A 24,521-nucleotide genomic window follows, 5' to 3' on the forward strand; every position below is an offset into this window, starting at 1 on the left:
CTCTCTCTCTCTCTCTCTCTCTCTCTATATATATATATATATATAATTAAAGTCAAAACTAAGAGAAAATGAAATTAGATTTTAAATTAGAATTCAATTGTGGGCTAATTTTTGTGCCATGTGTCCACTTAAGTTTTTTGATTTTTGTGTAAGTAAGTTAATGAGTGCATAATACTAAGGGTATGTTTGGTAACTGTTTTTTCCGCTTATTTTTTGTTTCCAAAAACAAATTTCTCTTTTCTAGACTAAAAAACTTATTTGACAATCTAAAATGGATAGAAAACAAAAACTGTTCTTAAAACTCAACTTGTGAAGGAAATTAAAAGTTTTAGTTTTTAATTTTCAAAAGTCAATGAAAATACACATTTAATTTAATGAATCTATCTCATTTAATGAGTTAGCATTAGAATTCAAATCATAGTATATTTTAGTATTTTCTATTTTTTTTCTTCAAAAAACTATATATATATTTTTTTAATTTCAACTAATCAAACATGTTTTTTTTTTTCAAAAATACAAGAATTTTTTTTCTTTATATTCCCAAAAATAAGTTTTTGAAAATAGAAAAAAAAAACTATTACCAAACATAACCTAAGAGTCTAATATTAATGAACTATAAAAAAAAAAAAAAATTACATATACTCAATAAAAATCACCACACAACAATAATTACTACACGTTCTATCTTATTACAAATTAGAAAAAACAAAAATCATAAGTAGCATTAAATTTAGGTAAGAATTTTAACATGTAACTAATTACATTTACTTTAAAAAAATAATTAGACTAATTATCATATGATATAAATTGCGTTTAATTTTAAATGCATTCATGCATATGCATGAGTTACATGCTAGTCTATATATATAATAATAGGTGAAGTTGAGAGAAAATCTAATTGGAATTCAAGTTGGAATTCAATTAAAGTCTATTTTTTTGCACTTGCCCATCTAATCTAAGTTTTTTTTTTTTTTAATTTTTAAATTTTTGTGCCAAATGAGTTAATTTAGTGTAAAAAATGAGGAGTCCAATATATATAAATCATAAAACACCTAATCATATAGTTAAAAACAATTCAAATTTATAAGTCATTTATGTAAATACTAAACCATAGTTTATAGAAAATTTAATTAGAATCAAAATTGAATTTTGCTTTTGTTAACTTTCCATAAAAATTAAATTGTTTATTATTTTATTATTATTTTTCTAGCTCTGAACTAATGAATACTTGTATACGGAGATAATAAACATAACAAACTATAATTAAGCTGAACGATCCCATACACATATCTCCATTTACTTTAAGAGATATTATTTGACTAATTTACTATTTTATTTTGTGTTGTATTTAGTAGACTTTCACTAATAATAATTGTGAATTATGGCTGCGTTTGTTTTGGTTTCAAACGATTTCAGGAAATTCTTTTACACCTTTCCGTGTGTTTGGTTGCGCATGGAAAATAGAGTTTTTCGAAAAATAATTTACGTTGATTGAAAAATAAGGTCTTTGACTTGGAAATGGTTTGAAGTGAAATTTTTCACTTCAAACCATTTCTGGGCTCACAGACGCGTAGAGAGAGAGAGAGAGAGAGAGAGAGAGAGAGAGAGAGAGAGAGAGAGAGAGAGAGAGAGAGAGAGAGAGAGAGAGAGAGAGAGAGAGAGAGAGAGAGAGAGTAAAGGGCTCACAGACACGCAAAGAGAGAGAGAGTAGAAAGAAGGCAGCGCTGGTGAGATCGCACCCCAGCACCGGCGTCACCTTCTTCGCGATCAAGCGATCATGACGCGATCGCGCCGCTTCGTGATCGAGCGGTCGCAAGGCGCGATCTAGATCTCGCAATCGTGATAGCGTTGCCTTTGCGATCGCGCGATTGTGCGGCGAAGCAATCTAGCGATAGATCACGCCGCTTTGCGATCGTGCTGCCTCGCGATCGCTTTTCCTTCTTCTCTCCCAGATCTCTCCTAGATTTTATGATTTTTTTTTCTGGGTTTTGTTTCTTTTGTGTTTTTCTGCTGAGAAATGATGTTATATATGTTTGGAAGTTGAGAAAATGTGAGCAACAAGTAGAAAATTCATTTTCTATAATATTTTCAAGATTACAACCAAACACCTGAAAATATTTTCCAAAGTATTTTTTAAAATTCCACCAAACACCTAAAAATATTTTCCTTTCCCGAAAATATTTTTACCTGAAATTATTTTACACCCAGAAAACATTTTACACCCAACCAAACACAGCCTATATTGTATATGTAGATTCAATAGTGATTTTTAAAATTATATATGTAATAGCAATAATGTAATGAGAAATTTAACGTAACCAATATTATGAAAATTGTAAGAAAAAACTATTTTAGTACCTTTAAATGTACTGGTCAAACTATGTCTTTTATGTTTAATAACCCAAGTTAATATCAATAGCACCATTACGATTCTTCATTCCTGTGCGTAAGCATGGACTACATGCTAGTTTGTTTTAATGCCAATAACTTCAGCTAATTAGGGTGATGTTTAAAACCAATGAATTATAATTTATTAATAAAATTATTTGGCCACTAACATTCATAAAGTTTGCCAACTCATAAGGGAAAGTCATCTATTGGTTGTAGCTAATGGCTACAACTCAAGTCAATATCTTATTATTAGCTGTGAATTTTGACAAATTCATCATTAGATTATTATTATTTTTTTGGACAAATTTTGACTACAAATTTAGTTGTAGCCTAAGGCTACAAATCTCTCTAAAAAATTAACATAGTTACATATTTTAAAAATCTAACCATTGGATTGTATTTCTTTATATTGTTAATACACATATCAAATTTTGTATCAATTTAATGTTATTTACTATTCATTCATAAACTTATGTTTTATGAATAATTTTAGATTAAAAAAATTGAAATTTAAACATATGACTAATGACATAGCTATTGATCTTTGATATTCTAAATTTTTTGAAAGCATGAACGATATAAAAAGAAAGGATAATGTTTAGTTATAAAATTAGTTGTAATGTAAGACTACAACTCCACTCAAAATCTTTTTAGTGAATGTGAATTTTAACAAATTTATCATTCGATTACTTTTTCTTCTTATATTCTCCATGTTTGCAAAATTTCTAAAAATATCAAAGATCAATAGCTATTATATCAATCAAATATTTAAATTTCAATTTTTTGTAGTATAATATTATGCATAAAATATAAGTTTATAGATTGAATAATAAATAATATTTGATTGACACAAAATTTGACATGCATATTAATGACATATAGAACTTACAATCCAACAATTGGTTTTCAAAATATGTAGTGATGTTAATTATTTTAATGCTAGTTTTAGCCAATGGGCCAAATTTGTAGCCAAATTTTGTACTTAAAGATATGGTTGCTTGAATTTCTAAAAGAAACTGAAATGTGATTGATGAAAAAAAACTGATTTCTATTAAATCACTTAAATTAGCAATTAATAAATATTTAAAATTGATCAAGTATTAGAACAATTTTTTTTTTTTGATAATACTAAGTATTTTTAACACACACACACATATGGGGAGAGGGGAGATAGTCTTAAAAAAACTTACAGTGGTATATATCAAGTATTAGAACAATTAATGGTTATATATATGAACAAATTTGATATACACTAGGATAGGAGCATATATGATAGTGCTGTTAGCAGTGTTATATATTATAGTGACTGTTACATCCCGTTTGGATTGAAGAGGAAAGGATGAGAAATGGAGGGAAGTAGAGTAGAACTAGTTGAAAATAGACTAATTTTGGGTTAATTCTACTCTACTTTACTCTACTCACATTTCCTCTCTAGCTCTCTCAATGTAAATGGATCATTAAGTTTGCATGAAATGATGTCAACTAGTTTTCCGCTATCGACGGTTATGGTGGGTCTTAATTATGTGGTGCACACAGTTTTTCTGGTCATGGTCCACAAAGCAAACTGTGAATTGAAGTCCACAATATGGGTGAAGCCACGCTTATGAAAACACAAAGAAGGATATGTCACTGTATTATTATTGTTAAAAGAATTTTGGGGTTGTTTTGTTTATTGTGTGTAATAATGTCGATCCCTAGAGATCCAATGGTATCATAAAGTTCATATACACTTAACCTGGTTCCTAGAGAGTTCATAACTTCATATGGTCTTTAGATCCAACGAATATGCAATGCAAATTCTGCCTATTGGCTAGCTTGTTAGTTGAAAAGTAAAATAACTTTGCTTTGGGCCCTTCAATTTGGGGCAACTTAACACCGAAAAAGACTTAACTGCCTTGAGAATGTTCAACTTGTCCTCACTTAGGCTGAGGCTCAAAAGAGTTATTTATTGGTGGAAACTTGCAAGGGATACAGGGCCGGCCTGCGCTTAGGCCTCTTAGGCAATTGGCTAGCCCCTATTAGAGAAAGACCCCCAAATTTTAGGGCAAAAATTGAGATGTATATATTTTTTAAATAAATTTTTTTTTGAGATATAGGAAAAAAATTAGTTTTACATTTTTTTTTTACTTTTAAGAAGTACCAAAGAATTGAATAATGCTAGAGATATTACAATTTTAAATACATAGGGCTTACAAATATGTGTCATTAAATAATTTAGATAAGAAAATACTATAAATACTATAAATTTTACTTTAAAACTTTTATACAAATTGATATGACAATTAATATAATTTGTAGATATTAGCAACCTATTAAATGCATTTTTAAATTACTTAGTGATACGTTTTTATAAGTATCATGTTATAAAATTTATAATATCCCTAAGATCATTCATTCAAATACTTGTTTATTATCTTCTTGAAGTGTCATGAATCACATTCATTGCTACAACATTTGCACGTTTTTGTAAGTAAAATTTGTTATAGTTTTAGCATTTCTTCCAAAAAAAAAAAAAAACATATTACAAGATAAAAAGAATGCATTTTTGTTATATAAAAATTATGATATTGAAAATTAGTTAAATATTATTTAATTAATAACAAAAGGCCACATTTCAATATATTGGACCACTGCACACCCTTGGTGCGGTGGTTACTCGGGTGTAGGGGTAAGGGTCGGAGTTCAAATCTTCAACAGGGAGCTTCACACACATATACATTTAAATTAGGTTAGAGTAGAAATTCTATCTTGTATATAAATATAAATATAAATATAAATATATATATATATATATATATATATATATATATATCAGGACTTTTTAAAAAAAATTATCAAATCGTTCAAACAATTTCATTAGTTAGCCAAGGTTTGAAACTATTTTAGTATCTAACAAATTGAGTTTGTTAGACTCAATTTTGCTCTTTGAAATTGCACTTGGAAATCGAGTGTTTCACACTCGAGTTTCATACTTGAGTGTCTCAGACTCAAGTTTTAAGTGCAATTTCAAAGAGCAAAATCAAGTCTAACAGACTTTGAAGATTAATGCGATATATTGGATTTTTTTTTGAAAATAACTATAAAAGCCAAATTATTTTATTAATTAGCCAAAGTTTGAAACTATTTTGGTATTTAACCAATCAAGTTTGTTAGTTTGTTGGGATTGCCCTGAAGGGATAATACAAGTTTCATAGGTCCCAACTAGTGATATTATCATGTAAGAGACATAGATAGAGAGGAGTTTCGCTCTTATACTCAAATCACACATAACATTAGGTGCACGGCACCAATTAAATCCAGCCCACAAAATAGCCCATGTAATGAGCTTGTTGGATAGAGTAGAATTCTATTTCTATGAGAAGTGTTTTATATAAGCTGATTTAGGAATCCATATGTTCCTAGAAGTGTGAGGTGGCAGAATTGAATATATATAAAAGGCATGCGTGTGGTGTGCTAAAGTGTAGAATACAAACAAGAAGAAAAAGGCAGGTGCCGCACGTGAGAAAAGAAATGGTGGGTAAGACCAAAGAAAAATATAAGAGTTTTTTTTTTTTTCTTTCGTCGTAAGAGTTTTTTTTTTTTCTTTCGTCGTAAGAGTTTTTTTTTTCTTTAGTCGTGAGATATCCGCCAGAATTTTTGTTTGTGTGTGATTGCTATTTTGAAAGGATAATATTGTTGATAATATAATTTGTGACCCAACACTGAGGTTAGTTCTGGATGAGAGTAATTCTCTGGAAGGCAAGGCTCTTGTTTTGCAGGTTTTTAAACAACGCCAACGAAAGCACAATGAGAAGAAATATTGAGGAACAAACTCGATATGTTCCATCCCACAGTGGAACTTGTTGGCGACCATTGAAGAAGATAGTTTCAACAGCTAGCGTGGTCTTCTTCTTCTTCCTCCTTGTCAGTGCTTTGGTATTTCTAGGCTGGATTGATATTGTAAGTCTTTATTCTTATATATTCTTTAAACCTTACAGTATTTTGTCATCAGCCTTATAGCAACGGAACTTACACACAGACTACACAGTCGACCTACCATTCTATATTTGGGTAACAAAAACTTGTAATGGAATTACAAAAAAGTTTGTTAAGTCAATCACTTTTTCCTTAAGAAGCCTACAAAATTGCTTTTGCAAATCCTTCTTTATAAATTATAAATTTATTTTTCTTCTTGCTATTGTTTTTTTTTTTTTTTTTGGTATTTTTATCTTGTATTGCCTAAACTACAATCATGGTGATTATTTTCTTCATCTAAAAACAAATTCCATTAAAGTTTCCAAACCCCAAGATCCTAAAATTTTATGTTTGAGACTTTATTCCCACAAAAACCTCGAATCCAATCTCCGAATTTAGGCAAATACAAAAATTTTCAAAGAAATTAATGTTGTAGTTGGAATTTTTTTCTCAAATTAGTTTTTTTTTTTTTTTTTTTTGCTGTGAATTTGTCTACTAAAATTTTAAGTTTAACTAATACTATTTTCGTTTAATGCATGGATTAATTAAAAATATATATGTAAAAGAAAGAAAACATTTTGCTAATATTATTGAATTTAGTGCCTAAGTTTTAATATGATAAGATCAATCAAAAAATAAATAATTTTAATTTTTAATTTCTTGAAATTTTTGGTCGTAGGGTTTTAGTTGAAATAGAATTTGTATTACTTAGAGTAATGCAAGTTTTACTTGAGCTTATAAATTAATGCGTTATCAATCACAAATAGACATTTCAAATATTCATTTCTAAGGTGATTAAGCGGGCGTTTGGATTGGGCTTGCGTTCACTTTTTTTATTGGGTCCTGGTGGTACTGTTTATGTGCCACTAAACTCATATTTTCACAAATTTTTAAGTAAATTTGGGTTCTATAATACTATTTACACTTTAAAAAATTATTTTGTTATAGTGTTTTCAACAATAAGTTTTTAGTTTTCAGCAAATAAGCGATATCCAAACATATTCTAAAGTCCACTAATTACTTCATTGTTACATTAGTTTGTAAGTTTTATATGGTAAAATTTGTTGTACTTTTAACATTTTCCATTTCAATTTATTGGAACTTGAATAAACTATCACTGTGGGGAGTAAAAGGACCCAAGCAGACATTTGGGCCTTTGGGCTCTAGCAAGGAGGGCCGATCTATTCTTGAGTTAAGAACTTGTTAGTACTACAAATCGGCCCATACGCCGAGGGTCCGAGGACATATCCAAGGGTAAGTTTCTCCTCGGACAGACCCAAGAGAACTCGGAGGTTCACTATGAAGGTCAAGACAAAATTCCAGAAAGACTTTTGGTTAAAAGGGGGAACCCCTGAACCTTTTAGATACACCGGTGTTAGAAAAATATCATAAGCAAAGGCTGTCACCTCCACATTAAAGACTCTGCACCTACCTCCCTGGCCGCATTAATGGGGAAGTGACCCCTGAACAGTAGTACCGAAACTTCTGGTTACTATTCAAAGCACTAAGAGAAGAAATATCTAGGGGGAAGGAGATTGGAGTAACACATGGATGAAACACCAAGAGAAGAAGTATTTAAAAGGGGTGAAGGCCAAAGAAAAGGGGGATCAGTCAGTTGTCAAGAAAGAAATCAAGAATTGTAACCTTTAAGAGAGAAAGAGAAATAATACATAAGTGGTCCTCGGCTCACGTCCGAGAAGGTCTATTTGCAATTATCATCTATTATTCATAATTATTTTTATACCTTAGCCTGTTGTCAAGTTCTCAGTACCTCTAACTTAGATTTCAAGCCCACGCTCTACAAATTCCATTGTTTAAGGCTCATTGGGCTTGTGCCCATAATATTGTCTTTACGCCTAGGTGCAATCGTGCACTTACAATTGGCGCCGTCTGTGGGAAGTCTAGTCTGGAAGGAGCTGGGATACTATGGCAGGCCTAGGCTCACACCATGCAGAGTCTCAAGGGTCACAACTTGAGGATCTTTTCGAGTGTCTTGAGTGTCGAAGGGATCGTGAGGGAAGTGTTCATACAGAATACCCTAGAGCGAGCCATACTCCTGGCGGGGGTAGCACCACCCACGAGGATGGTGCTAAGGCCATGCAGAAGAAGATTAATCATTTGAAAAGGAAATTGCGCCGCGTCAGACGCAAGCGTTCATCGTCCTTATCTAATCCTTCTTCAGAGGAGGTCCGGGGAAGTAGTTACAGCTCGAGGTCATGGTCGCCCCCCAGCGCAACGTCCTCTTGTGAGGAGGATGACCCTCCAGCTCGCAGGCACAAGAAGCTCCCTTCTAGGGGCTTGGGGAACGATGCTATGAGTCGGGCGTTGCACCAACTCTCTAAATCGCCATTCTCACGAAGGATTGAGAAGGGGAGGCTCCCTAGGAGGTTCACCCAGTCCACCTTTACCATCTACAATGGCCAGATTGATCCGGTGGAGCATGTGAGTCACTTTAACCAGAGGATGGCAGTGCACTCTCATAATGAGACCCTGATGTGTAAAGTTTTCCCTTCTAGCTTGGGACCTATTGCTATGAGGTGGTTCAACGGCCTTAAATCGGGGTCTGTAGGTTCGTCTGGGGAGCTTACTAGAGCATTTGCATCGCGGTTTATCACGTGTAACAGAGTGCCTTGACTGTTAGACTCCCTGTTATCCATGGCCATGAGGGAGGGGGAGACGTTGAAAGCGTACTTTGACCGGTACTGGGAGATGTTTAACGAGATAGATGGTGATTTTGATGAGGTGGTGCTCAATATCTTTAAGGTCGGCCTTCCTACTGATCATGACTTGAGGAAGTCCTTGACGAAAAAGCCCGTCCGCAGCGTACGTCGCCTCATGGATCGCATTGACGAATACAAAAGGGTAGAAGAAGACCAGCAGTAAGGAAAAGGGTAAGGAGAAGGTTATCCCGCAGGAGAGAAGGGATTTCAGGTCGGACAAATACCACAACAGACAGCCGAGAAGAGATTACATCGGGCAGTCCGTCTCGGCAGCCCCTCAGACCGTGAATACTGTGTTCCGAGAACCAGTACACCAATTACTGGAGAAAGTTCGTAAAGAGCCCTTCTTCAGGTGGCCTAGTAAGATGGCGGGAGACCCCGCGAAGAGGAATCAGAACTTCTTTTGTCAGTACCATCAGGACGTGGGTCACACTACCGAGAACTGTCGAACCCTTTGGAACCACTTGGAGCAGCTTGTCAGTGAAGGAAAACTGAAGTAGCACTTGTGTCAACCTAATGGGCAGGGCAGTCAATCCGACTCAAACAATCAGAAGAATAATCCATCTCGACCGGCATTGGGAACAATTAACGTCATCTTTGCTGCACCTGGCAGGACTGGCTCAGGTCCCACTAGAGTGATGGCAGTTTCCCATTCTCAGGCCGAAGAGGCAGGCTGCAGGCCGAAGAGGTTGAAGGTGAATTTACCCGTCTTGGGATTTTCAGAGGAGGATAAGGTTGGTACCATCCAACCCCATGACGATGCTCTTGTGGTCACTCTCAAGATAGGAAATTATGACGTGAAAAGGATGATGATTGATCAGGGCAGTGGTGCAAATATCATGTACCCTGATTTATTTAAAGGGCTAAGATTGAAGCTGGAAGATCTTACTCCTTATGACTTGCCACTCATAAGCTTTGAAGGAAAGGCCATTGTACCGAAAGGACAGATTTGTTTGCCCGTTCAATCTGGCTCAGAAACGGTTGAAGTGGATTTTATTGTGGTTGACGCGTACTCCCCATATACAGCCATCCTCGCCAGGCCCTAGCTACACGCTCTGGGTGCTGTCTCCTCTACCTTGCATGTTAAGATTAAATTCCCCTCGGGAGAATATGTTGAAGAGATCCTCGGCAGCCAATCGGTGGCCAGGCAATGCATATCGGCCGCAGTGCTTCATCAGACGGAAGCCAAGTCATCGGCTTTGATCATCAAAGACTCATAGCAATTAACAGCTCCGAATGCACCTGGAGCGGTGACAGGAGAGGAGGCTCTTTGTGAGGATTTAGAGAAGTTTTTGATAGCCGATGACCCTGAGAGGTTCTTCCAAGTTGGCATACGTTTGCCACACTAGGAGAAGATGGATTTGTTGGAGTTTTTGAAAGACAACATTGATGTTTTTGCGTGGGACCCCTATGAGGCTCCGGGTGTGGACCCAAGCTTCATTTGTCATCGTTTGAATATCAACCCCGCCATTATTCCGAGAAGGCAGCCACCTCGGCGTTCTTCTAAGGAACATTCCGAGGTTGTCAAGGAGGAAGTGCTCAAACTCAAGAGGGCTGGGGCTATTAAAGAACTTTTTTACCCTGAATGGTTGGTACATACGGTTGTGGTAAAAAAGAAGAATGGAACGTGGATGGTATGTGTGGACTTCACGGATTTGAACAAAGCCTGCCCCAAGGATTCATTCCCAATGCCACGTATTGATCAGCTTGTGGACGCCACTGTCGGACATCCTCGTATGAGGTTTTGGATGCCTTTCAGGGTTACCACTAGATTCCATTGGCATTGGAGGATCAAGAGAAGATTGCTTTCATTACTCCAACAGGAAACTATCACTATAAGGTCATGCCGTTTGGATTGAAGAATGCTGGGGCTACTTATCAAAGAATGATGACCAGAATGTTCGAGCAGCAACTTGGGAAGACCATTGAGGTATATGTGGATGATATGGTGGTGAAGAGTAAAAAAATACTTTCGCACGTTAAAGATTTGGCCGACACCTTCCAGGTGCTAAGAAAGTACAAGTTGCGCCTTAACACCTCAAAGTGCTCTTTTGGAATGGGTTCTGGAAAGTTCTTGGGTTATATGATTACTCATAGAGGCAAACCCAGCGCAGGTCAAGGCTATTCAGGATTTGCAGCCACCTCGAAACCTAAAAGAGATCCAGAAGTTGATCGAAATGATTGCCGCGCTGAGCAGATTTATCTCTCGGTCAGCTGATCGGTGCCGTCCTTTCTTCCAATTGTTGAATAAATGGAAAGGGTTTCAATGGACCGAGGACTGCGTGTTAGCTTTCCAACAGCTTAAGCAATATCTTTCTCGGCCACCTATTTTGTCTCGCCCCGAGGCGGACGAGGTCTTGTTTACTTATCTGGCAGTGGCCGTCCACGCGGTCAGCCTGGTCCTCATAAGGGATGAAGGCGGGGTGCAAAGACCGGTCTACTACGTTAGTAAGTCTTTGAATGAGGCCGGGGTGCGCTATCTATTCTTGGAGAAAGCACTTCTGGCCATAGTTCATGCCACGTGAAAACTTCCTCATTATTTCCAGTCCCACACTGTGGTGGTTCTGACCCAATTACCTCTCAAGGCGGTGTTACGCAGCGTCGATTACTCTGGCAGGGTGGCAAAGTGGGGAACCATTTTGGGAGCCTTTGACGTTAAATACATGCCTCGCACCTCGGTGAAGGGCCAGGTCCTTGCTGACTTGGTGGCAGAGTTTACCGAACCATTGCTAGAAGAAACTCTGAAAGAAGCACACATGGATGAAAAATCAGTTGGTGTGATCACAGTCGCAGCACCTCCAACTTGGAAAGTGTATGTGGATGGGGCAGCTAATCAGAGAGGGTTTGGTGTCGGACTTGTCCTAATATCCCCTGAGGGAATTGTCTTTGAAAAATCTCTAAGGCTGGCGTTCTCGGCTACTAATAATGAGGCCGAGTACGAAGCAGTCTTGGTGGGCATGAGCATGGTATATAGGATGGGCGGAAAGGAAGTCCACGCGTTCTCGGACTCTCAGTTAGTGGTCGGCTAGGTCACGGGGACCATAGAGGCTAGGGACTCGAGAATGCAAGAATACTTGGCCTAGGTCAAGCGTCAGCAAGCTAAATTTGACTCCTTTGTCTTATCTCACATCTCTAGGAGTGGAAACACCCATGCAGACTCCTTGGCCACCTTGGCAACGTCTTCGGCTCAGGGTTTGCCCAGAATTATCCTCGTAGAGGATTTGCTAGAGCCAACCCTTACTGCTGTCAACGCAGCTCGCATCCATCTGATAAGGCCTGGACCTAGTTGGATTGACCCGGTCATATCTTTTCTTAAGAATGACATCTTTCCTAAAGACAAGTCTGAAGCAGATAAGATACGTCGAAAGACGCCACGTTTCTGGTTGTCCGAGGATCAGAAACTGTATAAACGATCATTCTCAGGACCATACTTGTTATGTGTACACTCGGAATCAACGGAAGCGCTTTTGGAAGAACTGCATGAAGGGATTTATGGGAGCCACACTGGGGGAAGGTCCTTAGCCCATGAGCCCTGACTCAGGGTTATTGGTGGCCCAATATGCAGAGGGAGGCTCAGGACTATGCCAGAAAATGTGATCAATGCCAGAGGTTCGCCCTTAATATTCGTCAACCTGGAGGGGTTCTCAACCCTTTCTCCAGCCCTTGGCCTTTCGCACAATGGGGATTGGACATAGTGGGGCCATTTCTGAGGGCTGCAGGAAACAAAAGATGGCTACTCGTGGGGACAGACTACTTCACTAAATGGGTCGAGGCTGAGCCCTTAGTGAATATCAGAGACGTTGATTCCAAGAAGTTTGTTTGGAAAAACATCGTCACCAGATTCGGTATACCACATACACTTATTTCGGACAATGGTGTTCAATTCGACAGCAAGGCTTTTAGGAAATATTGTGGTGATATGGGCATCATAAATAGATATTCCACCCCAGCTTATCCTCAGGGAAATGGGCAAGTTGAGGACGTTAACAAGGTCATAGTCAGTGGGCTCAAGAAAAGGTTGGACGATGCGAAAGGCAGATGGGTAGAAGAACTACCACATGTCCTGTGGACGTATCGGACTACACCACACAGGTCCACCGGAGAAACGCCATTCTCTATGACTTATGGAGACGAGGCAGTGATACCTCTGGAATCTGGTTTTCCCACCCTAAAGACGAGTTCTTTTAGCCCGGAGAATAACGATGGCCTCCTGGAGAAAGGCCTGGATTTAGTTGAGGAACGGCGCGAAGCAGCTATGGTCCAAATGGCTTATTATCAACAGAAGCTTAAGCGGGGATATGATGTCCACGTGAAGCTAAGGCCACTTGCACCTGGGGATCTTGTACTAAGAAAAGTCGTGGGCATTGCTAAGAACCCAGCTTGGGGTAAGCTAGGACCAAACTGGGAAGGTCCCTATCGCATTGTTTCAGTAGCAGGCATAGGGTCGTATCGGCTAGCTGACCTAGATGAAAGAATTGTACAACGCCCGTGGAATGTAAATAACCTTCGAAGGTATTATTATTAATAAAATGTGCTTTTGTTAGTTAACAGTTCAAAGTTATAAATACCTCAGGGGCTTACAGTTACTATTCTTAAGTGTCAAACAGAAACTTGGTTAAGTATGGTCCTCGGACCACAAACCTTGTGAAAATTGATATCTTGTCATTTGTTAAATAGAACCTTAGTTATGCCGGGTCCTCAGACCTTCTACTTTGGGGAAATTAACATTTGAAGTTACTATTCTTAAGTGTCAAACAGAAACTTGGTTAAGTATGATCCTCAGACCACAAACCTTGTGGAAATTGATATCTTGTCATTTGTTAAACAGAACCTTAGTTATGCCAGGTCCTCGGACCTTCTACTTTGGAAAAATTAACATTTGAAGTTACTATTCTTAAGTGTCAAACAGAAACTTGGTTAAGTATGGTCCTCGGACCACAAACCTTGTAGAAATTGATATCTTGTCATTTGTTAAACAGAACCTTAGTTATGCCGGGTCCTCGAACCTTCTACTTTGGGGAAATTAACATTTGAAGTTACTATTCTTAAGTGTCAAACAGAAACTTGGTTAAGTATGGTCCTCGGACCACAAACCTTGTGGAAATTGATATCTTGTCATTTGTTAAACAGAACCTTAGTTATGCCGGGTCCTCGAACCTTCTACTTTGGGGAAATTAACATTTGAAGTTACTATTCTTAAGTGTTAAACAGAAACTTGGTTAAGTATGGTCCTCGGACCACAAACCTTGTGGAAATTGATATCTTGTCATTTGTTAAACAGAACCTTAGTTATGCCGGGTCCTCGGACCTTCTACTTTGGGGAAATTAACATTTGAAGTTACTATTCTTAAGTGTCAAACAGAAACTTGGTTAAGTATGGTCCTCGGACCACAAGCCTTGTGGAAATTGATATCTTGTCATTTGTTAAACAGAACCTTAGTTATGCCGGGTCCTCGGACCTTCTACTTTGGGGAAATTAACATTTGAAGTTACTATTCTTAAGTGTCAAACAGAAACTTGGTTAAGTATGGTCCTCGGACCACAAATCTGGTGAAAATTGATATCTTGTCATTTGTTAAACAGAACCTTAGTTATGCCGGATCCTCGGACCTTCTACTTTGGGAAAATTAACATTTGAAGTTACTGTTCTTATTCTTATCACACATTTTGTGGAAATCAGTATCTTAGCCTTCGTTAACTCGGATCTTAAGTTCTATATCTTTAAGTGTTAAACGAAATTTTGTAAGGAATGGTCCTCGGACCTTACATTCTACTAAAAGTGATATTTCATATTACAAAGCTTGACCATCATGTGGGTTTTCTAACTAAGGCATTGTATAATATCCAAACTAAGTTAGTTTTTGTTGGGTTCTTGAATGATTCACTCTGCAAAGCAAGTATGCATATGTCTGTTTAAAAGTTATAATTGCTTGACTGTTGGAGTTAGACTTATTTATTCTGTTCTTTCTTTAGCTACGTATTAGTAAGAACTTTCATGACAAGCACAAGAAGAATAAAGTAAAATAAATACAACTTGAATGAATGTTGAATAAACATTGTTCTTCATTAATTATAAGCAGAATACATCATTATGTAAAGAAAATTTCAAAGTACAGAAAAAGTCCTATGCTAGGCCCTAAGCTTTGGGAGGGGGGTCTTGAAGGGAAGTGCTGCCAGCTTCGGTGCTCTTCAACTCCAACTCAAAGGTAAACAAAACTTGTTTCCCTTTGTCTGTTGGAGGAAGGATGGGCTCCACATTCTGGCTTTGCTCCTTCTCGGCAGCTTCACACCCGTCCTTCTCTTTATGGGAACCTTCAGGTTCTGTAGGATCAAGAACGAGTTCTAGCACCACGGGAGGAAGGGCAGGGGAGGCAACAACAGGAGGGTCTTCTATCTCCTGTATGTCTAGGGGAAGCCAAACGCTCTCGGGCTTCCTTAGCTCGGAAGCTTGAGGAACCCCTGCTGCGTTCAAGGCCTCTCCCCAGACCTGTTGACAGTACTCTCGGCACAAGGCCGCGAAAACTTCTGTCAACAGTTCTTGTGTTGCAACCACTCCCTCCTGATAGCTGGCTTGCTTAGCGGCCTCCAATGAGTGCTTGTGGGTGCGAGCCTCCTCCTTCATCTGCGTAAGCTCCTTCTCCAAGTCAGAGCGTGCCTGTTCGGCTTGGGAGAGCTCGTCGTCCTTTTGGTGAAGAAGCTTACATTGCCCCTCCACTTGGTTCTTCATCGTCTTTAAGCTGGCTTCGGCACCGTCTTTCTCTCTTTTTAGATCGGCCAGCTACGATGTGATCTTCCCATTTTCTACTAGGGCCTGGCTTAGGGACCTTTCTGTCTCTTGCCGAAGCTCTTGCTCCATTCCAGCTCGCTTCCGAGAATCCTCCACGAACTTCTCGGCCGCAAAAACTTCTTGGATGGCCTGCGAAAAATGTCAAGGGGTTAAATGTGGTAAAGTGTTTACAAATGAACCTAAAGTATAAGTGTGAGGTGGAACTTACCAGAGCTAAATCCCTTTTCAATGAAAGGAACAGCTGAGGCTGGCTCATCTTCTCCAAGGCTTCCATTTCCTTGGGCAGCAGAAGAGGACGCTCCAACGACTCGGCCAGGTGGAGGGCATGGCCTTGTTGGAACGCCCTGATGTTGGACTGGAGGGGAATTGGCGTTCCATCCAGTCTCAGTTCGGGAGACCACATAGCTGGTGCTCGGCGCACCTCGGCCACGTCTTTGATCTCCCCGCTTTCAACTGAACGGGCGCGCCCTTTGCCCTTGTCCAGCTTCTGCTGCTAAGCCGGCAGTGGCTGCTGTTTCAATTTCTTTTGCTTCTCGCCACTAGCCCCCTTGGCCTCCACCTTCCTTTTCTTCTTCAGGTCGTCGGAAGGAGGCTTGGGGTCGGCTGGAGGAGGGGGTGGTGGCAAGGCTGGGGGAGCTTGGGATCCCCTCGCCCCCTTTTTGGCAACTTTCTCCCCTCTCGCGGTCAGGAGGTCCTTAAGCACGTCCATGTCCTCTTCAACAAAGCTGTCGTCTGGACGTGCTATCACTAGACCGGCTATCCCAGAGGTCTCGGCGACTTCCTCTTCCTCGTCGGAGAGTACGACAAATGGGCTTCCGCGAGGCCTTTGGACGTCCTCAAGCTGAAACTTGTTTATCTCCTCGTCCAACGTGTTCAACGAAGACACTTGCTCCTCTGGGATGACAGTTGCCTGAGAGTGCGCGGCGAGAGGGATTGCCGCAATGGGTTGTGTGTACAGTATGGTGTGGAGGTCGTCAGGAATGTCGTGGTCGGCCAAGAAGTGCGGTTTGGCTACGTGAATCCTCCTACTTCTCCGGTCACCCGCAACGATGGCGTTCTCGATCTCCTGGAAGTCCGAGGAGATAGGGTCGTACCCTAATATCAAATGAGCCGCTCTAAGTTGCAAGTCTTCACTCACGAAAACCTCCGAGTGTAGCACTCGGTTCAAATCTGCGATGTTGCAGTGGCTCAAGCGCGGGCGCACGTGCTGTTTATCTGCAAGGGAAGACACCAAAACAGACAAACATGGTCAGATTTTTAAGACATGTGATAAATCAAAGTCAAACAGTTTGTAAATGCAAATGACATTCTGAGATGTTTAGATGGAGTTATGGGGTGGGAAGTTAGATCCTAAGGAGTCGCACTTGGATCTCCCCACTCAACGGGGCAGTGGGGGCCGTCGTGCCAGTTGCCTGAGGCGTTGAGGTAGTCGTCCTTCATGCCTTTATTGGACTTGGGCAGACAGGAGATCAACCTAACTACGCTAGAGCGGGATTTGATGTAATAACCTACCCTAGTGAGTTTGTGGCATTCGTACATAAAGGCGACGTCATGCCAGGTAAGGTTTAGACCCATCTGCTCATTTAGAGCGTCGACGCTTCCTAAGACTCTAAAGACGTTGGGAGCACACTGGTCGGGACACAACCGGTGGTTGCGGAGGTATTCCCTGGTCACGCTTCTCATAGGGAGGGTCATCCCACCTTCTATGAAGGCAATCATGGGGATGATAACCTCTCCGGTTTTCCTAGAATCGGCCACGGCTTCCGCCGGGCAGTATTAAATCTACATCATTGGGAATGTGATACTTGGCTCTAAAACCTTCCATCCCAGCGGCGGTGTCAACTAAAAACTTAAATCTACCCATCAGAAAGGAACGAAAGATTGCGTTTTAAGAGGGAGAGTGGTTAAAATGGGAGTAGAGGACAAGATCCGAGGAGAATGGGTTAAAGAAAAAGGAGGAACTTATGAGTTTGAAGTTGTGCGAGTTTCCACGGATTTCTGCAGAGAAAAGGCAACTGCTGATGTTTTGATGGGATTAGCCTCTGAAGAAATAAATGAAGGCGCATGTTTCCAAAGCGTCATGACGTGCGGGAAGCGGCCTCGAAATTGCATTCGTCCCGCCCAAATTTTCAGGGGGTAACAAGGGCCGTTAGATGCTCATCTCACTGTTGAACGTGGGGGACAAGGTGTAACTTACGGTCATAAATGCGTGCGTTTTTTAAATTAAAACCGCCAAGTGGCATCCTCTGGAACACGAAACGATCTCCACACGCGTAGTTATTGGCAGAATGTGTGGGGTAAGTTCTCGTTGGATCAAAACCCTATTTTTCTCCTCGAATGCTGAAAAATAGAGTTTTGAGGGGCTATTGTGGGGAGTAAAAGGACCCAAGCAGGCATTTGGGCCTTTGGGCTCTAGCAAGGAGAGCCGATCTGTTCTTGAGTTAAGAACTTGTTAGTACTGCAAATCGGCCCATACACCGAGGGTCCGAGGACATAGCCGAGGGTCTGAGGACATATCCGAGGGTAAGTTTCTCCTCGGACAGACCCAAGAGAACTCGGAGGTTCACTATGAAGGTCAAGACAGAATTCCAGAAAGACTGTTGGTTAAAAGGGGGAACCCTTGAACCTTTTAGATCCACTGGTGTTAGAAAAATATCCTAAGCAAAGGCTGCCACCTCCACATTAAAGATTCTGCACCTACCTCCCTGGCCACATTAATGGGGAAGTGACCCCTGAACAGTAGTACCGAAACTTCTGGTTACTATTCAAAGCACTAAGAGAAGAAATATTTAGGGGGAAGGAGATTGGAGTAACACGTGGATGAAGCACCAAGAGAAGAAGTATTTAAAGGGGGTGAAGGCCAAAGAAAAGGGGGATCAATCAGTTGTCAAGAAAGAAATCAAGAATTGTAACCTTTAAGAGAGAAAGAGAAATAATACATAAGTGGTCCTTGGCTCACGTCCGAGAAGGTCTATTTGCAATTATCATCTATTATTCACAAGTATTTTTATACCTTAGTCTGTTGTCAAGTTCTCAGTACCTCTAACTTAGATTTCAAGCCCACGCTCTACAAATTCCATTGTTTAAGGCTCATTGGGCCTGTGCCCGTAATATTGTCTTTGGGCCTAGGTGCAATCGTGCACTTACAATCACATTATCAATTCATGAGGTATATGAGGGTATTTCATGGGTAAAAAGAACCATGACTTCTAAAACTCAAGTTTTATTAAAGTCTGAATTTAGTAAAGATGAGATGTAAAACTCATATTTTATATCATTCAATAAGAGATTGTCACATTATCTCTTTACTTAAAAATTTAATACATTCTACCATATTTAATAATATCTTAATAAATTCTCAATTCGGTTAGATTTTTAGATTAATATTAGAATTAATTAGATGTAGATGTGTTTATCTCTTAATATGTGATAAGATAATGTGAAATATTAGATTGGTGGAATTGAATGGTGTTTTATATAACATCCTTATAAAATTTAAATTCTATTTATTATATGATATAATATGAGATATATAACCTATAATGCGCGGCTGGGAAACTTACTCCCTAATTACGTCATCTTTTTGGAGGGGGGGGGGTGTAAGCCTATTCAATGGGTTTTTATTATTATTTATTTTTTGATAAGTACCTATTCAATGGGCTTGCATTGTCAAATTTTGAAAGTGATTACTCCCCTTGGAAGCGATGTACACCGTATGCATCCGCTTGAATACCAATAAAAAATAAAAATTATTTTACTGTTCAGTTTATTTTTGTTATTATTTATAAGTTATATGATACTTTTTGATACTATTTATGAACCTTATTAAACTAACTTTTACCTTTACTTATCGTATTTTTAACAATAAATTTTTAATTTTAACAAAATAAAGCATATAAAAAAAAAACTTTTTAGCCAATGCTGTACTCACGTTGGCTTCTTAATTTAAGCTTTACCCCACCTTAACCAAAAAAAAAAAAAAAAAAAAAATTTTCCATCCCTTAGACCACGGCCCAATAGCCATTCGTGTGCTATACGTTCTCATCCTTGTCAGTTGTCATCTCAGCACTGAATAATATTTTTTTTTATAGATAATGATCAAAGTAGTCGGTAAGGGTCATTCAACAAATAATTAAAAATACTAATCATTTAAATTACATAATTCTTAGACCTCAGCATGATTTTTAATACTAATATTTCACTTTAATCGCTAATGAATTGTGTACTTACACGGTACACCTGCCTAAAGAAAAAATTTAGATAATTAATAATAGCATGACTGATAGTAATCACAATAATAATTCATAAATTGTTAATTCATTAATATTTTTTATATTGTTGATGCTGTATTAGTCATCTTCATTGTTAACTCAGTGTATAAGATTTAATTATAAAATTACCAATAAATTTAGCATTTTATCATATTTATATGTGCTTTTGCAGCCTATATTTTCAGGTACTTCTAGTTTTAGCAGTGACAAACCAATCCAAAAAACAACAAGAAAATCACCACAAGAGCAAGAATTCCCACTGAAATGCACAAAAGGAAACAAAAAACAGACCTGCCCAAAAAACTACTACCCCACAACAACAACAACACACAATCCTGACCGTCCAATATCATCATCATCAAACAAAACATGCCCATCATACTTCCGTTGGATCCACGAAGATCTACGGCACTGGAAGCACACAGGAATCACGAGAGACATGGTGGAGCGGGCCCGCAAGACCGCGCATTTCAGGCTTGTGATCGTAGACGGTAAGGCCTACGTAGAGAAGTATAGGCAGTCGATACAGACAAGAGACATGTTCAGCTTGTGGGGCATTTTGCAGCTGCTAAGGTTGTACCCTGGGAGATTGCCTGACTTGGAACTCATGTTTGATTGTGATGATCGCCCTGTCGTTCGATCTAAGGACTTTCGGGGCCCAAATGCGGGCCCACCTCCTTTGTTTCGTTACTGTTCTGATGGGTGGAGTTTGGATATTGTGTTCCCTGATTGGTCTTTTTGGGGCTGGTACGTAAATAAATCATGCTTACTTTACTACATTGGCCAAATTTTGAATAAAGAGGATCAAACTTTCATGGTTAAAATGTTATTTCTTGAATCTAATAATATATCGAGTACTAGAGAAAAATATAAATTTAAAAGAGCAATTTTTGTTTTCTGGGTGAGGAAATTAAACTTTTACATAGACTTGACTTAATTTTGTTAGGACCGAGATCAATATAAAGCCGTGAAAAAGTTTGTTGGAGGACATAAAACAAGGCAACTCAAGAACTAAATGGAAGGACAGAGTACCCTATGCTTATTGGAAAGGGAATCCAAGTGTGGCTCCAACTAGAAACGACCTTTTGAAGTGCAATGTCTCAAACAAAGATGATTGGACCACTCGCCTGTATATACAGGTTAATACACATTCTTCTCATTTACTCACAAATGTTATTTTCCTATTGTATACATGTTGTTGCATTATAATGTTTCTCGTATGATGTGCTATCATTTCAGGATTGGGTGCAAGAATCTAAACAGGGTTATAAACAATCAAATTTAGAAGACCAATGCACTCACAGGTAGTTATAGAAACAAGACTAGTGAGCTATTTTATTTCCATTTTAACTATTCTTATTTTTCCCCTTCTTAATTGAGAAAAGTGTAATTTGTGTCAGATATAAGATTTATGTAGAGGGATGGGCATGGTCTGTAAGTGAGAAGTACATTTTAGCATGTGACTCGATGACCTTGCTCATAAGGCCTCGTTACTATGATTTCTTCATTAGAGGCATGGTGCCATTGGAGCACTACTGGCCCATTAGGGATAACAGCAAGTGCACCTCTCTTAAATTTGCTGTGGAATGGGGCAACAATCACACACAAAAGGTCTCTCTCTCTCTCTCTCTCTCTCATATTATCAAAATGTTTTCACAAGGGGTGTGCATCCACCAATCTAACAGACTAATCCAACCCAACAATTTGAATTGCATTTCATGGGTTGATAACTTGATTTGTTTTCTTTTTCTTTTTCTTTTTTCCAAACTTGAGTTGGGTGGAATTCAGGTTGAAAAAAATATCCAACCGCAAGTAACCTTAATTACCAAACCTACACTACTAAATTTTTCTTAATAAAAATATGTAATTTAAAATTTCATGTTTGATTTATTTTAGATTATGAGACTTAGGATAAGTTAATTACTTTAAATTATTTTGATATTTTGGGACTTAGTTTGATGACACTTGAATATTAGTCCTTATGATATTAATTACAATTATCTATTAAATAATGAACTTACATAGTTGAATGAAAGCATAGTTTTTTTTTATTAGATCCAACAAAATTTTCCAAACTCAATGACCCAATCCAATTCCTACAAATTCGGTTGTGTTGGGTTAGTTTTAAAACTATTATGGGTTAGGTTGAGATTTCTCAACTTGAGCAAGTTGGTTGGGTTGAAAAATTTATGATACATATAAAACTGAAACCATTTGACCTTTTTTTGATCTCATAATATAATGCCAAATTAGTTTTTAAAAAGCATAACAATTTTACACTTCATTTAATGTATGTATTTTTAAATTACATTAATTTTATTTCATATTTACCCTTTATCTTTATTAGAATCTTAGTATATTATATTAATATATAATTTCATATACAAAAACACTCATAATAAATGTCTATTAATAACTATCATGATTATCAAATATCATATTTAGACAAAAATAAAATAAAAGAGAAAAATATCATATTTTGTTAAACTTTTTTTGTGTGCATTGTATTATTGACTAGTATCTTTGTTATGATTCAACTAGACTCATGTATAATGTATACCCCTATTTTGACCTTTTAAGGTTTTTAAAATGCTTTCACTTTTTTGACTAATTTAAATTCATATTAACAAAATGATTTATATTTTCAACTCTTTTATTTTTACAAACTTGGCAGGCTCAAGCCATAGGAGAGGCAGCAAGCAACTTCGTACAAGAGGATCTAAAGATGGACTACATATATGACTACATGTTTCATTTGTTAGATGAATATGCAAAGCTCTTGAAATTCAAACCATCTATACCTCAAGGAGCAGTTGAGCTATGTTCAAAAATGATGGCTTGCCCTGCTAAGGGTACATGGGAGAAATTCATGGTTGAGTCCATGGTTAAGTCTCCCAGTGATTTAACCCCATGCACCTTGCCTTCTCCTTATGATCCTTCGTCACTACAAGGTTTTCTTGAGAGAAAGGATAAATCAATAAAGGAAGTGGAAATGTGGGAAAATGAGTATTGGAAAAATCTAAACAGGAAACAATAAATGCATTTTTTGTGTTTCACCTATCAATTAATGTTAGGATTATTTTAATAAAGAAAAAACAAAACATAATAAAATTTGTAATTTATTTATCCATTAATTATATAAGTTAATTTTGTTACCATAAATGTTAACTCATTAATGAATTATATTTGAGAATTAAAACCTTATTAAACTCACATCTTAATGTGCCTACTTATATAATTTAAACTTAAGAGCATTGGTAGCAGATTATCTAAAGTGGGCAAAGGAGTGAAAAATACAATTGAGAAAGAAGAAGCCAATTGATATCTTGGCATGATGGTTGATGGAAGAAATTACTATATATCCAACATTATTTGTTCAAATCCTATCATATATATTAAAAAAATATCCTCAGTTTATATATTTATATTTTGTGGAACTTAATTTCACTTTCATTTGTATATTGAATATTTTTTTAGTGGTCCATTTGGATTAAAGGCAAGGAGAATATAATTGTAAATATGTTTAAAAAAATGGAGGATGAATTTTTGGATTAAATTTTAAGGATTTCCATGTTCTAAATGAGACGTTGATGTAGGTTCCAGTTAGCTTAACTGGTAAAGTGTTTGATGGTTGAATAAGAGACCTAGGGCTCAATCCCCACCTGCACCAAAAACTGATTGGTGTCTTGGTCTGATGATAAAGAGCTATCATCAGGAGTAGGCGTCAAAGGTTGAAATTCTCTAAAAAAGAAAATAATAAATGAGATGTTAATCCTATTGTTTTAGATTTCTAACTTTTCCTTAATATTCACTGCTAATAAATACTTTGAAATTGGATTTTGTATACCCATTGCTGCAACTATTATATATACTCTCTGCTTATTTTGAAGTAAAATATTTTTCCTTTTTTAAGTGTTTGTTTGCATGTAAAATGTGGTCAAATTTGTAAAATATTTTCTATTAACCATAAAATCCTTTATAAAAAATTGTAAAATGTTTTACCTTTAAAATTTTAGTAACACATTTTACAAAATATATAGTGGCTTCCTCTTCCCCTATCTAGAGGCAAGGTCATTACTTTAGTGGGTTAGGCAGCCAACCGCCCGGTAATTAGAGACACTTTTTAGGCGGTGATTTGGTAGTCAAAGTCGTTTTAGTGACTAGTGTTAGTAGTTTAGTCATTGAAGGCACTGCTCTAGCTGCCGGTTCCTATGGTTTAGTCACTAGACCTACAGCACCAACGACTCCAATGGTTGAAACATCGATTTTGGTAGTTTGCTTGAAAAATTTTACATAACATACTAAACACTTGAAAATATTTTACAAATAAATTTTTTTACATGTAAAATATTGGACACTTGATAATGTTTTACTTTAAAACAAATAGAGTGATAAATG

At 37.7% G+C, this 24,521-nt stretch overlaps 1 pseudogene; it reads left to right on the top strand.

Moving 5' to 3' along the window:
- Nucleotides 1-6,177: 6,177 nt before the first annotated feature.
- LOC142640999 (uncharacterized) lies at nt 6,178-23,350 on the top strand (annotated as a pseudogene).
- The last annotated feature ends 1,171 nt before the right edge of the window (nt 23,351-24,521 follow it).

The sequence above is a fragment of the Castanea sativa genome, chromosome 6 (genome assembly GCF_040712315.1).
Source record: "Castanea sativa cultivar Marrone di Chiusa Pesio chromosome 6, ASM4071231v1".
NCBI classification, from domain to species: Eukaryota; Viridiplantae; Streptophyta; class Magnoliopsida; order Fagales; family Fagaceae; genus Castanea; species Castanea sativa.